The following is a 15,984-nucleotide window of genomic DNA, read 5'->3' as shown; positions in this document are numbered from 1 at the left end:
TCGCAAACTCATTACTCATTATCGACCAAGTTTCAGTCAAAGTGCCAGTAACCTTGTCATGTCTCACTAGTAACCGACTTTACTACTGACTTGGAGTATAATATAAATTTATTACTAGTGTAATATTAGGTTTAATGTGCCAAAGGATTAAAATTGTCGCAATCTAAGTGTATACTAAGCACGTATCTTTATATTATAATACGTAATTCTACTTGAATTTATTAATTTTAAATCAATCTTATGTTAATAAACTGTTTAATGAAATGCTTATTTCCAAAATATTTAAATTCATTTATTCCGTGTTATTGTTTTATAGTATAAGAAAATATAAGTAAAATCCTCGCTCAGTCTTAGTCCAGCCCAATACCTTTCAAGCGTTTATATTGAAATACTTTAATAATCACAATAGGAAAATTCAATCCAAAACAAACATGTAAAATAGCATTTCTTAAAACAATACAAAGCCGTTTAAATTACAGTGAGTATAAAAGCAAGAAGTGTTCCAAAGGCGGATCTTTATTGTTGTTGAGACGCGATTCAGAGAGGGCGGGCGGTGCTCGGCCGGGGGCCAGCACGACGTTCTGCCCTCGCCTGCAAAGCCATTGTTACCTCCCGGCTCAGTGCACTTCATGATATCCTGTGCACTTCTAATTAAACATAATTTATGACTACCTACCTCAGATAATTATTACCGGTCGTACGCTACTACTGTCATTTGTATCCCATTCTAATGAAACGACGCGGTGCGTTCACCATGCAAGTTATTGTGTAATGACGCACTGTTTCGTTACCAGCAAACTATTCGTATTATATGCATTTGTACAAATTGCAAGTTTTTATTATAATAATGTATCTTTGTAAAAACATATGAAAATAACAATAACAATGTGATAATTAAAGACATTCCCGATAATTCTGGTTTTTCAATAATTGGAAAGAAAAATAATTATAATAAGCCAACTCTTGTCGAAAGTTTATCATGGTGATAATTAGTTAACATCAAGTACATTTTATTGCTTTGTCACATATGTAATGGTATTGTTTTGAAATCCCATAACGGCTAAAGAATAGCGGCACCTACATTGCAACGATAAAAACAAACAATAATCGAAGCAAGATTGCCTCGATGTTCGCAGTTATAGTCGCACACTCGGTTTGCACGCACCATACAAATGCATAAGCGAGACTGACGAACAATCTTCATCACATTAAGCTAATATGTAATTGATTGGCTTCCCTATGCACGGGAGCGCCGGCTCACTCCTGTCCCACTGATGGCATGCAAAAACACTAATGTTATAACGGTGCCGCAAGGTTACTCTTCCGCCTTGCAGCGACAAGCGCGCGTCGCCCGTATATGCAACTTTTGGTTAATTGAACGGTCACTTTCGTTCGGCGACACACTGTCGCATGACCTGATTATATTTACACCTCGATATATCGTGCAGAAAATTAATTAACTCCAATCTGACTTGGACGAAATGGACACTCTCGAATCGAAAACTTGTACATGATATGTAGGTCGAAATTCATACAATAAACCGTTATTACGTTATACTTTATCGGTGCGAAAGTAATCAACTAAAAGCTTGTCGTTTATAATCGAATCTCGTCATAAATGCTTTATTATCATGACTTATCTGAGTACTGTCAGTCAATCTAAGTTCGTGATACAAGAAGTTTTGACGTTAAATAATATACATGTAAATTAATGTTGTTATTCGCATTAAGAGTTTATTAAAACATAATGAGTTAAATAAGTAATGATAGAAGTGTGCAACGCACTCATCTGTCTTAGAAGTAACGGTATTTGCTCGGTTTCTTTGGGTTCAAAAATTTGTTGGTATGCGTCCGAGACTACGGAAGTGGTTCCGTTGCACGTGTGAGATTTGCATTTACTCATTAGTATTGTTTCGTCATGATTATCTTGACGCTTGAATCTGATTTATTTAACGATCGTTAAGAATAAGTAACTGTTGTATAAAGTTGCTTAATAAAGAAGTTGAATTTTATATGAATATGTCTTCCCAATCTTTACTATTCTGTCATGAAATGAAACTTTATTGATCTAACATTAAAAAAAGGAAACTAAATATTTAACAAGTGAATAATATCTTGCTTAGAATAAAACTTGTTTGAAAAAAGCTTGGCCATTTCGAGAGCAGATCTTGAGCGATTCCAGAAATTCCAGTTGGTCAGGTGCTAGAGCTACAACCGTTTTTACGTTGTATCTCTATAGTTTACCTGAACAAGCTCGCACGTAATTTAAGTGGAGCGATATATTGCGGCCGCACGATGAGACGCGAAACGATGCCGGCGCGTGAATCCCGTTGGGATGGACGCCATTACTGCCCACCGCACGGCGTGCGTAGAAAAACCGACCCCGGCATAAAGATGTCGCGCGATGATAACGCAGACGGACAGTTGACATCGTCGCCCTCCGTATCTCACTTTCGGATCTAGAGCTTACCGCGAATATCTAATTATGTTCTCACAGATCCTCCAACCGAGTGACAGCACAGCCTGACTTTACATGCACCATGGCGCGTTTGTGCGACGGAAATTTTTAAATAATGAACGTAAAACAAACACGTGATTGGATACGAACGATGCGGCACCTTTACATACTAGCTTACCATATGCAATGTGCATATTAACGGCATATTAAATCGCTAGATCACTGTGACTTGTTTACCAACACATATCCTTAATTGTGTTAGAATTGGCAATAAGACAAATACGATAAATATTTGTGTCTTTCTACTACAAGTATTTTAGAGCACAAAGCTTCTAAAATTATGTAGAACACAAATGAAATAAACCGCAGTTAATCTTACAAATAGATATTAGAAACGACTGTCATGGTAGTGTGTGGTCTACCCTCCAAAGCTATTTCACGCGTAATTGCTTGTGCTCTCTCGCTAATGTCATTCGAGATATCCGGCGAGACCACAATTCACTAACATATAGGGCAATCAGCAAACAGATTACTTACGCCATAGTGTTGCTGTCAGGATATCGCCGCAAAAATTACTTGCAGGAATACGTAGATCCTCCTAACGATGCGTCATTAGTATTATATGCCCCGACCGACCTTTAGGGTCATATTTTAAATGACCAATATAGATCAAGAATTATTTGTTGTATCTCTTGGAAGGCTGTATTTGTTACTTTTGTTTTATTGTGTTGCTACATAGTTCATATGAGGCATTAAAATTAATAACTTACGAGTAAATTGTCTATGGATCTTTGCGTTTGTTTACGATTATCTAAACTTCTATTTCGTTTTTTTATCAATTACTCGTAAACAGATTTATATATCCAGTTGTTACGGTAATGAGCATCAAGTATAGAATAATATCGAGCAGTGAATCTCGAGCATTGTCAATTAAATGCCCCCGGTGTGTATGGAGACCGCCTTTTACTTGTTATAATACGCACAATGATTACTTCCCGATGCATTCCCTACGCCTAAGGGGGTACACTGCTCGGACATTTCCTGCATAATGCCTCCTGTGTGATCGCTTTAAACTGTATGCCGCGTCCGCTGAATTAACATAAGTCTATTAAGATAGAAATCGTCCGATTATTGCAATACAATCAGGAAACAATATGCCCGTCGGATGATTGAATCGATATAAGAACAATGAGCGCGCCGCGATCTCGGATCATTGCAGCCCATAAGTCTACGCGATAAGGACAGGTTGTAGACGCTTTGTTGGGGGTCAGTACAATAACGTTTTACATTGTCGGACATTGCTTGTAAATCGTATTACCGCGTTATATTGCCATTATCTATTATACTAGTGTTAGATTAAACTATTTGAATTTTATTACTCTGTTCTAAATTTTTTTTACACATTTCTGTTTCCGTCTATCGAGTATATATAGTGATATTGAGTGACCAGTTTACAGTAAATTTTTGATGGAGTGTTATTTTATTCTAAGTAATTTATGTCCCGGATGTTTTCTGACGACATTAGATTTATTCGTGTCTTCACACCTTATGATCAGGATTAACGTAATGTGCATAGTGCACAACAGGTTTATTGCATACTATAATATTTTTGTATCCAACACGTAGACATCTTATGTTATTAAAATGTTGTACATTTCATTATTCATTTATTCATTCGAAATAAGTTGTGCAATAAACCAACTTATCTATAAATTATTTTTTTTATATACTTGCATGAGGAGAATTCGGTACCCCACCGATTATACGTCGTAAAACTTAAATTAATTCCTTATTCCTAAAGTTACTAAATGAATAAAAAAGCAATTTGTTATTATTTTAAGAAATAAAAAAAAACTAGTTCCGCTCCTCGTTAACCGTCGTGTTATGTTTCTTACCGAAACAACTAACTGTATGTGAATTTGTTATTAACGCTTCGTTACCAACGAAATTGTTGCAACGGTGACTCACTCCTAATTTAGCAATTATTTATGAAAAAAACCTCTCCAATAACATCAAGTTCACATGCACTAAAATGTCTGTTTGGATAACGGTGACTAATATTAGTTTGTTGATTGTGTATATCGATACAAATATAAATTTATATTCCTAAACTGTCTCAACAATTTCAATATTGTTACTTGGACATTTTCAACGCGATGAGACCGTGTTACTTTTTGTAAATTTAGTTTAAGTATTTCCTTTAAGGCGAATAAGGTATAATGACGAGTTATTTGTGAAGATTCACGAATTCCGATCGTAAAAGAGTAAGGTGTTCGAGGTTACTGACCTCTGAGCTACGCAACCGCTACCCGCCAGCGTCCGTCCTGCGAACAAGAAAAAACAAATTCAGTTTACACCATGACAGTATCAATTATAGCTAACCAAAATAATTATAGGGCAAAACGCGTTCATAACGAATTCCCCTCGTGTTCAGGCTTACATGATTTCCTCAGTTGAAGGCATTATGTACTCGATATAATTGCAAAAGTATCACGTTCGGGAACTTCTAGGAACTCGTTCATGCAATATTCTGCTGTTTGCATAGATAAAGCGGACTGTTAGGGCTTGCCGCTGCCCGTGTTTAGCTCGTTTCCATATTTAAATTTTATTCCCTTCCTTATTTTAATCTAATGTATAACGTCTTTATTAACAAACTTAATATTTTAAATACGCAATTGATTATTAAATTAAAGTAATATAAGTATCTGTAAGTGACTTTTTTATTTAATTTTTACCTAATTTGCCTTACCAAAACCAAACATAATTCTGATGTTGGTGAGGTGGTTTAGATTTCAATGTATTTTTATGTGTTGACTAAATAACAAATAGAACAGCTACAACATAAAGCCCATTGTTTAAGATTTCTTTATTATTCTACGAAATCCATTTAAATTTTAAAATCTGCACTCGAAGGCGACCCTATTCTGTACGCGGGTCCTAGAATAATCGCTTCTCGTTTCACATCCACGTTACTGTATTTAAATCTCGTATTTTTGTATTCAAAAGAAGAGGTGTCCTAAGAAGAGCATCGTTTCATTTACATTTAACTGTATTTACGCTCCCAACGTACGACAACTGAATTACGAAGTTTTTAGAAAGTACAAAATCTAACGACAAATAATCTAGATCAAAATTATCCTTTTTCAGGAAGTGTGATTCACGCTACAGGACACGTCTAATAACTTCTGTGGCTATTAGTAACTTGTTTTATTTACTTATAGTGTATTTAAATATGTAATCTATTGTTAAAGGGATTTTTTACGATTTCAATTTTGTCTATTATATGTTGATAGGGTCATAAAATAGTCGTTTATGCCATTATCTAGTGAAAGTAACATTATATTTTTATAATTGATACGCCTTATGCTTTATAAGTGAAGACCGCATGCCGATATTGAAAGGAATAATAAGAAGTAGGAGCATAGAAAAAATGCAATTGCGTACGATGATTTATTCTCTCGAAACGATAGGTACGTGTAGTATCTTAAATTTATTATAAGTCATAGTTTTAAATTCTTATACTTCTTTGGTTCTAACTTATATCAGTACAGGTCATCTACAGTAGTTCTTTAGAAAAACAATCCGGTTCTTGAGATCGATAAAACAATGTGTTATATCACAAAAAAATCATGTCAATCAAATAAGATTGATTTAATGATCATAATATTAAGACATTGCATCAAGATATCAAGAAAAGAACATTCCGTGGCACCAGCGCGAATGTATACTTAAAAAAAATTACGTAATTTTTTATTAGATCACTTCACCTATTAAATAGATTTTATCTTGGCAGTCTGATTTGTACCAGACACAAGATCACATATTGCGATCTTGGGTGTTTCTAATGGGCATATTTGATCAATGAACCCTAACTGTTGTTTCACACTGAGAACCACCTGGCCAAATATCAAAAATTGGCTTGTAATCGCAATTTCATACTTAAACACTTTAAAAGACTGTCTGTCGATGAAATGCTCAGTTATCTGAATGTATCAATGATGCAATTCGTTCCCAAGAATAGCTGCACAGATGTTCTTTGGAATTGAAAATTGAGTTCAACTTGCTCAGCCACAAAGTTTTAGGTACAGGTTTTGCTTGTTTAAAAACTACATGATATCAGCGGTATGAATTGAAAACCGTGCTGTGTACTATGAAAACAAATGAAATTCGATTACTTACCAGTATCTAAAATATTTCAAATAAGCTTTTATTTCCGTAGAGTTTACCATTAATGTTATATACGTTGCGTTGATGAATAAATTGTTCAACATTAATTTAAATAACGCAGTGAATGCATGTTATAACTTATGGCTACAACCCATCAATATTGCTATATGTTAGCGGCACATAGCAGTTATAAAATTTATTACATACCCATTTTAATGTCGGCGGCTATACGTTCAAAGAAATTCTTAAACTTTACCATTTTCTATAGGAATGAAATAGCTTTCTGAAAAAAACATATTAAATCATTTTATATTTTCCTTTTGTTTCAATATTCAAGTTTGTGATAAAATACATAATTGATAACGTACAATTAAAACTTCGTGCATAATGGTCTCAATAACAATGTCTACAGCTTGTTAATGATTTTTTCTACCAAGTATATTAAATCAAATATACCACATATCTAAACTACGGAGCGTACGAAGATCCCCATCTGTCAATGTCACGACAACGCGGAGCAGTATTCTCACGTGAGCAATACGAGGAAGTGTTTTTATCGGCATTACGTAAAGAAGCCATTACTGAAGCGTATCGCCGCCCTTGCAGCCGATGTTGCACTGTTTTAAAGCTGTTTAATCTAAGGCTGTAAATTCGTATTAGATAACGACAGCTGAAAAGCTTACATGCGTGCTTCCACGGGAATTGGCGCGTTTTATCGGAATTTAATCAAGTGCAGCCGGAATATACCAGATGCACTCGTATTGAATGTCTGTTGCCGGCGTGTCGGCCCTTGTAATATTTACTTAACAGCCATAATGTTGCTCTTACCGTGTCCTTCACAAGCATCCGAACGATAGAAGTCCGGTCGATAACCCGCAAATGTTTACTCTCGAAAGGCACTACCTTATATAAACATACCTTTGTTAAGGTTTTCGATCTTTTCATACTTGTGGAATTCAAGTAGATTGTTTGTAGTTTCCTTTAACAGGAAGAAACACGATCCTCGATGACGACGAATTTACAGAAAGTTTCAATTTATATAACCTTGAGAGTTTTACACTCTTAAAGATATGTAACCAAACTCTCCTGGTTATTCCATACAAATTATGTCACGCTATCTGGTTGCCCCAGACATTTCAGTTTTTCATTTAGAATTTCCTTTAATAAGGCGTAAATTACTTAGATATAATCCACAGCTTCAAGTACGACTCTACGTCCAAACATGTCAATGCTCCCGCGACTCATTCCTGTCTTCCCAGTGACGCCAGACCATTTTAAGTTCTCTTTGCAATTCCAACAGACCGTCACTGTAAACTTGTCAATAACTTAAAAGCCTGCCCATTCATACTAAATAAACCCTTCAAATACTTATGCAAAACATGTTTTGACATATAAATAAACCATGTTAAAGTTTCGAGTCAAAACATGCAACAGCACGAGGCGGCTTTCTTATCTAACCGATTCTTGATTTATTAGTTTCGTCTTACTAAACGACGAAGGCGCCGTCCCGTACTTAGGGTGAACGAACTAGACGTAAAAAAATGTCATTGAAGCGGTAGCTAGGTTATTTATTTGGTGATGAGTATAATTCGATTAAAATTAAAGTAAAGTTGGCCATTGAACCTCCGCAGTAAGTCGGCGATACGCTCTTTTAGAACTACGTCTGTTAAGTACGTGATCGCAGCCTTGTCCACGCCGTTTTGTTAATTTGATTGTTATTGAGAGATTTCACAGCTCTGAGAGCTGAAATTAGTCTCGCCTAAGTGAGAATTTGAATATTATTTAAATTCGTAACCAGTAATCGATTTTATACCGTTTTTAATAATTGAATTTTATATAGAAGAATTTCTACATTTTCCTACGGAAATTTAAAGGTTCTCTTTAGGTATATTAATTGTACAAAAAAAATGTCGTCTTCCGTAATGTCTAGCAATGTATTATGGATTAATCTTTTTTTTTTATTACTTCTAAGTGTCAGAATCCAGTAATGAAATATTTACGCAGTAACTATATCACGATGGGATATGATGATGATATGATGTCTTCTTGAAAAAAGGTCAGCGGATAAACAATTGCGAATGATGCAAACCTTGAGAAAAGATGTGTAACAGTGGTCGTTAGGACCGGGGCTGGGAAATAAACGGTCACCTATGTGAACAAGGTTACGGGGTTCTAATTGAAAAATGTCAGCCACGCAGTCGGACATAGTAACCTGCCATCATCGTTCTTAACTGTACCGCTACCGTACGACTTATGATTCGACGAGGCAGCGACGCAACGGGAAATACGGCGCCGTAAACAACGACATTGGCCGTCGTCATTGAACTTGTCGTAATTTCTTCCAGGAACCGCATTCTCCTCGCCCAAACCGCAATAAGCAAAAACTAATTCACCGCCTACTATAAATTGTAACGACATCGAGTTCAGTCACAGACTTCATCCCCGGTATCGAATCGATCACGTTGAGATTTGATAGGCTTATCTGTGAAACCTAATGTTGAATTTAGTGTTTTCTGCAATGCGATGCATCAAAATATTAACTGCAATGCAACTCCGGACGTAGAATTAAAATTTATGAAGAACTTTTTTTCAAATCACATAGGGTCATACAAACAATATGAAAGTAAAGGTTTAAATAGTATACCCCGCCAATTTGTTTCCCTATTTGTTATTCCGCAGACGAAACTGTTTTCTGTGTCATCTATATTAGAAATATTTGCCGCGGCGGTTGCTAAGTAAGACCATGGCGAGAATCTTTTATCTTCCTTAATGCGAGCCGTTTCGGCTCTTGTTCGGGATCCTACTGTGACAGCCATTATAATTCAGAGTGAATGTGCAAGTGTACAAAGAAGGCTTTGTGTACGATATAAATATTTATGAGTAAATGTTCATTTTCTACACATTGCGAGGAATGTACACGCATGATACTTACGACCTAATTGAACACACAGATATTTCACTTTAGTAATATTATATTATTGTAGATATATATTGATTTTATGAGCGCAATCAATTCATTCTATTTCTTCAAAACTAAGTGTTTAAAGGATCTCACTGATTGAAAATTTACTTTCTCTTAACTAGGTTCTTGAGGCTCCAATAAGAAAGTAAAACGACCCGCATTGCTGCATATCGATGATTCGCTTAGCGTTCTGTTAACATAAAGAATGCTATTATATTTCTTCATTATAATTGTAAACTACAAATTTACTTCAGTAGTACTTTTTGCTAATATGCGACTCATTTTTTTACTCTTATTAAAATCATTGCAAATATAAGTACAAAGTATTTAGTTCTAATGTCTTTAAATATTGAATATTGTACGTGCATCAATAAGTTATGCACGTCAACTTAGACGCCATAACGACCCCAATAGTTCGTCCGCTATTAGGTATGTGTTACGCGGGAACGGTAAGTGTCACATCGGCTTCTGAGTAACTACTACTCGTTTCTAACTACCCTTGCACGCGACATTGGCTTGCTTAATGCCTAGAAATAATTAATTATCATTCCAGCCGATTAATTAATGTCGTTTAAATTTCTTTCTCGATTAGAACATGTCGTACATCGAACAACCATAGTCTCAAAGAAAATTATTTTAACTAATGTAAGCAAAATAAAAGATGGCTTTAAATTTATGTTAAGAAACACGTAGTTACTCTGAGTTAAGTTACGGCTGGCACACTTTCTGCAGGTTCTGCCCCGCACCGCATCGACAACATCACGTTTCCCATGTTGAGAATTGTTTATTGAAGTCATGATGTGACCTTAACATTGTATTTTACGATTGTCTCGTCACCGGTCCGAACACTGACATTTCAATAGAGAAGGTGAGCGCGGGTCGCGGCGTGAGGCGCAGCACGAAACACCGCGTAGCCAGATATCCCGACACCCATCACCCGCGCCTGCGCCCGCCCTATGACCAGGCCCTCCTGTGTCAACGACGACCGCAATTCCATATCGCGGAAGTTATCTCGAAATGCAACTCATTCCCATAACCTATGTATACCCGCGAACGGCCCAGAAGCACGACCCCAATGGAATTATCTCCAGGCTAAAGGCGTAAAATATGATCATCATTTCTCAAGAATAGAAATCGACGATTAAGCGATAGCTCACATTTAGCACTCGAGCTACCGTTCATTTGGCATTTCTCTAAATGTATCCGGCACGTTATCAGAGTCGGGAGTGAATTGAAATTTGCATCGAGCATTCGAGACCTGGTAGTGTCGATTGTGGGTGCTCACGATTTAACGCTAGTATTAATGCATTATTCAAAGGGGTTTTCATTAGGACATCGCTATCGGCGGGGGGAATCGCTCTCTCGTTAAAATGTACGGATGGCATGACGGCCGCTCGTATTGGGCGCGATCCCGACCGGCACGCGAGCACATATCACTTATCACACTCACAGACCCGCTAGCTCTATTTCCAGCTTGCCCCCTCTGATTTATAGACCATCGTTTTTTACAACTATATATTCTGATCTCGTGCTTGGTGCATTGTTTTTTAGCTCGGAGATTTTGCAATTTAATGTTACAATAATTAACGCCGTTGAAATAACTCGGGAAAAATTTATAGCAATTCTTTTGTAATTATCTATGTCATTGTGTGCGATCATAGACAAATGAGAGATTTTATGTTGCACGAAGTGCACCTTCATGCAGATAGGTAGTACGTTTAAATCAGTGTGTTTAATAAAAACGTAGCTTGCAGTTAAACCTGTTGTATAAAAAAGCGATGGCGTATGGTCAGCCGGGTCGGGACAGGTTTATCAACCCCGCTTGTGCTGGTGCATTCACGGATGCGGACTACGGTATACTTTCCACTTTAATGAGCGCGCATCCCGTTCACATTGCCCTAAATTACAGGTTTACTTTATTATTAAGCAATACATTTATAGGTGCTGTTTGATCCATTTCAAAAACTCGATTTTAATATCATTAACGGCACGTTTGGAAAACTGTTTTAAAGCCTTGCAATCAGCGTATTAAATGGTAGCATCGTATCAGAATAACTGTGACCTCTATTAACTAATGCCACTGTTAAGCGGTAACAGTTTGAAATAAAAATTTGTTTGCATGTTATTTATAATAAAAAAAACAGTCAAAGGGTCATTTTACTTTAAGTAAAGAGGTTATTCAACTTAAGATAACATTCAATATGTACATTACAATTGCCCATAGGCAATTGAGGAAGTAATACGTGTTGAGCGAGCATTGATGATGTATACATCCACGCCCTCTAATGACTTATTTACGGACGACTCTCGTCATCGTAAACTAACTCTAGTAAAAAAAAACAGAGTATTTAAAGTGTACAAGTCTTTATAAAACCATATACGTATACTAATTTATGCTTTAATTTTAATTCTGATGTCCGTTTATGGAATTCGTACAAACACTTTTTTTATTTCGATAGCAAAAGCTAACCAAGCAATCATTTAAATTATAGATAATCTTCAAACGGCCTGTGAAATGACTCTTCACAGTTTCGAATAATGTGCTCCCAGACATGTCACCTATTCATGTAAACAAAGAGCCACACTGACCGGGTTAACCTTGAATGGTAGATGTGCGTGGAGAGTCGCTGGGGAAAAATATGCCATTGATGCAAGCGGCGTGCGTGCGCTGGATAACGGTCGCTACAAGCCGAATAAGTGGTTTAACGTCGTAAGCGGAATTATAATGTTTACAGCAGAGCCTTTCGTCACGCGATTTCACTACCATTCATCTCTAACAATGTCTGTATTGTCCCCAAAATATTAGAATAATACTAAAGGGTGTATAAATATTTAAAATAGAATTATACCATATATATTATTCATAAATTTGTGTAACCAATTAGGAAGTAAGTTGGGCGCCTTGTCGCTGTCTGCGAGCTCTGCGGAAACACGATGCGCTGCTAACGAGACAAGTCTGGTCAGCCGCAAAGGCTCGAGAACACCTCAATCCAGTCTTCCCTGATGCCCCGTCTAACCCGTGAATCTCGATCTCATGCCGACAGCAATAAAGCATGGAGCCAACTCACGACTCCGTACTGTCTACACTTTATCAGTACCGCCGAATGCACAACGATCTTAAACGTATTTTAATAACTTCCCCCGCGAAACCGCTATAATGGACACACCATGCAAATGTTCATGCTCACTGAGAACCGTTAACAATCGATATCGAAGCCAACGAACCACCTCACGAAATAAAGAAAGGCAATAATCGCAAACGAGAAATCCGCGCAAACGCTTAAGGCAGAAAGTGGTATTGGTTCCTGTGAATCCTTATACCAAACTGTATACTACGCCGATGGTAAGAACAAAATTACCTCATGCCTTATTCGTTGTTATACCTTGTGATAGACTATATAAGAAAACTAGCCCTACGTTGAAAAGCTCCGTATGTGCAGAAAGAAAGTGCCCTTCCTTACGTAGAACACAGTGCGTTCTACCTCATACGCAACAATGTGGTTAAGTAACTTAAAGATTGAAGTTTATCTTAAACTCCTTTCGCGATGTGTCGTTGCTTTCTCTCTTGCGACTCCATACTGTGACATCTGCACTCTTCCTTTCTAAATCGCACGAATTAAAAGAATGCAAGTCATTATTGCAGGAAGAAAGCGGTAAGAAAACAACAATAATACAAACATTTTTAATAGAAGCATAAGGTGATTCACATATAAATATATTTAGGAAGACTGACTAGAATCTTAATTTATTAAATTTATTATCAAAAGACGCTTTGTAATCTCTATGCTGACAAACTGTACCATAAAATAAGATTAGCCATTTTCTCACGTTCGCATCGAGATCGAGTTAGGCGACGACAACATCTGCAAAAAATAAGTTGGAAATCTAATAGAGTTTGTGGCAAGCCGGCTTACTTTTGTTTATTTTATTTTAGTTTCGCTGACAATGTAGCAGATTTTTATAATGCTTTAAGAGACACTAAATTTACTTTAAAGCTATACTGTATCTTCACTTCTCCTTACTTCTTCACTTTTATAAAAGAAAAAAATAGCATTTACTCTTTAATTTTGGACTACATAATATCCAAGCAGATTTATGTATTTATAACCATGGTTGCTTGAGTAGTAATGATGTTTTGATGGCTGGTTGTTGAACCGTAATTGTTTCTTTGCCATACCATGTCATCACCATAAGAAAAGTCGTATTGTTGATATATTTTACAATTAACTTTAAAATATCGATAAACTTTTGGATCTAAAGAAAGGTTCTGAAATGACTTTTCTCTTGATGAATACTTCTGCAGTAATGCCCTCCATTATGAATTATTAACTCGACTTCTAACTATCACAACATGCATCATTTTCATGTCTATCTTGTTTTTACATTACATCATGACATTATTAAAATTTACGTAATGGCGTTGGTACTCTATAAACTTTTTTTTTGTTTTCGTGCACTGAATATAACTAAGGTAGATCTGCTTTCTATCTTTTTATAATATCCACGTTCCTCGAAGGTGTTGCATAATTGCAAGGATATGATCATATAAAATGACGGGGCGTGGAATGTTCCTGTTCGCCAACCGTACTTATTGTAATTACGTCGCCTGTCGTCCACTCTATTTACACACTCAAGGATTACCAGGACACGTTATATTATATCCTTCGGGATGTGTTAGTTTAAGTTGATTATAGTGATGTCCCTTGAAGGAATAGTTAACACTGCACGCATTGGTACATTGTACATTACAACAACATTGGTTTTATCTATAAATCACCAGCTGTATATATTGATTACGTATAATTATCAGCTTTAAGCTAATGTAATTAAATTAGAATTTAATGCCTCGTTTATCCATCTTCAGCTAATTAATCTAAAGGTGTTAATGTTAGCGGTAATAGATTAGTCATTAGTTCGCGATCGGCAGCTCGGTATGCTTTGGCGTCGATATCGCGCCGGGAATCGTAACCTCTTCCCACATAATTGGCAAGTGGGCGCGGTGTTGCTGTTATCATGATCGTTGCCCAGCGAGTTGGGTGAAGCCCGATTAGATAGCTTAGCCACCGTGCCCCGACCTGGCAACTACCGACGCACTTTCCACATCTATTAACACAATCTCCGCTAAAAAATACCATCGATAATGGATGCAAGCTTGTTTTAAAGCAAAGAAAGTAGGCTTACGACGACAAAGATAGGATCTAACCATTTGTTACCAAACGATTGTTGTAAGCAACAAAATGTGCACACAAAATTACAATTGGTGACATTTAGTACCTATTTAATTAATTAGTAAAGCGGTTTGAATATAACTAGACCCTCACTCAGGTATGTTTTGTTAATTAAATGTCCTTTTCCTATTCGCTTATTCATATGCTATGGTTTTAAGAATTTATCAATGGGTAGTAAATGCGTATTAAAATAACATAGTTAAGACCCTGATTTGTATCTTAGAATCTCCTACAATCAATGCAATTAACAATTTCTAAAATTAAACCAATCTTTACTTTCTCAATAAGGCAATATCCAAGGTATTACATTGCATAAGGTATACCGGCGATTGCAGTCCAAACACGCTCGTATTGCCGACAAAGTCCTCTCATTAGCAATGAAAACTCAGCGCGATGTCAGCCAATAACTAAACGACACGGGAACGCTTCATCAATTATTAAAGTCTCGCAACATTCACATATTGAAATGCTTCAGCTATATTCCAAAGTAGTCATTTCCGACTACTTAATTTCTCCGGTGATAATTATTGCTCAATACTGTGAACAGTAAAACTAACAAGTCTAAATTAATGCTTGTATTAATGATGAATCGTTTGTTTACTCAAATTTAAATCATACTAAGTTATTACCAGAAACATGACGTAAAAAGTGCTTTTAGTCGTCAATTTTTGTTGATAGACAATTGATATCACACAAAATATTACCATGGTTACTTTATTGTTTGAAATTCCATTTTATAATGTCCCTAAAGAAATATTTGTAGCTAAGACTCGTCTTTTCAAAAGCAATTCGCTCTCTCCTGATCTCTCCCTGTAATTTAACCCGCGCGGCCACTTAGTCGCCTCGAACAAATTATTCCAGGCTTATAATTCACTTTCTAGTTGGTACCATCGGTGTCTCGAGGGCGGATACTACATTCCCGGAGTTATTCATTCTTGAAAACATCATCCATGTTTTAAGATGCTAAATAAATTGTGTTGTCAATATGTGGGAGCTATCGGCATCCTATATCAGAGCAGTCGTGCATAAATCAATACAAAGGATACAACTCGTCGATTTATCGTTTGCTATATAAATGTTAATTGACGAAATGTGGTGTACGGTGGTGGCGAGCTGATTTATACAAGCGCAAATCGCTACTCAATTTGCATTGGATCTGTGTACATCGC

At 36.5% G+C, this 15,984-nt stretch overlaps 2 protein-coding genes across 4 annotated transcripts in view; one reads left to right on the top strand and one right to left on the bottom strand.

Moving 5' to 3' along the window:
- Positions 1 to 15,984, top strand: part of LOC106104199 (autophagy-related protein 16-1) — a 121,740-nt gene that overhangs the window by 29,093 nt on the left and 76,663 nt on the right. The gene's annotated exons all lie outside the window — the stretch shown is intronic.
- The window catches only part of LOC106104198, a 37,351-nt gene that overhangs the window by 14,687 nt on the left and 6,680 nt on the right, over positions 1 to 15,984 (bottom strand). Inside the window, exon 2 of the mRNA XM_013284159.1 lies at positions 4,746 to 4,782. The gene's annotated coding sequence lies outside the window, so the exon portion shown is untranslated. The remainder of the gene's footprint in view (positions 1 to 4,745; positions 4,783 to 15,984) is intronic.

This window comes from Papilio polytes, unplaced genomic scaffold (assembly GCF_000836215.1).
Source record: "Papilio polytes unplaced genomic scaffold, Ppol_1.0 DF823691.1, whole genome shotgun sequence".
NCBI lineage: Eukaryota > Metazoa > Arthropoda > Insecta > Lepidoptera > Papilionidae > Papilio > Papilio polytes.
The sequence above is the reverse complement of the archived record's forward strand: the minus strand, read 5'-3'. Positions and strand labels throughout refer to the sequence as shown.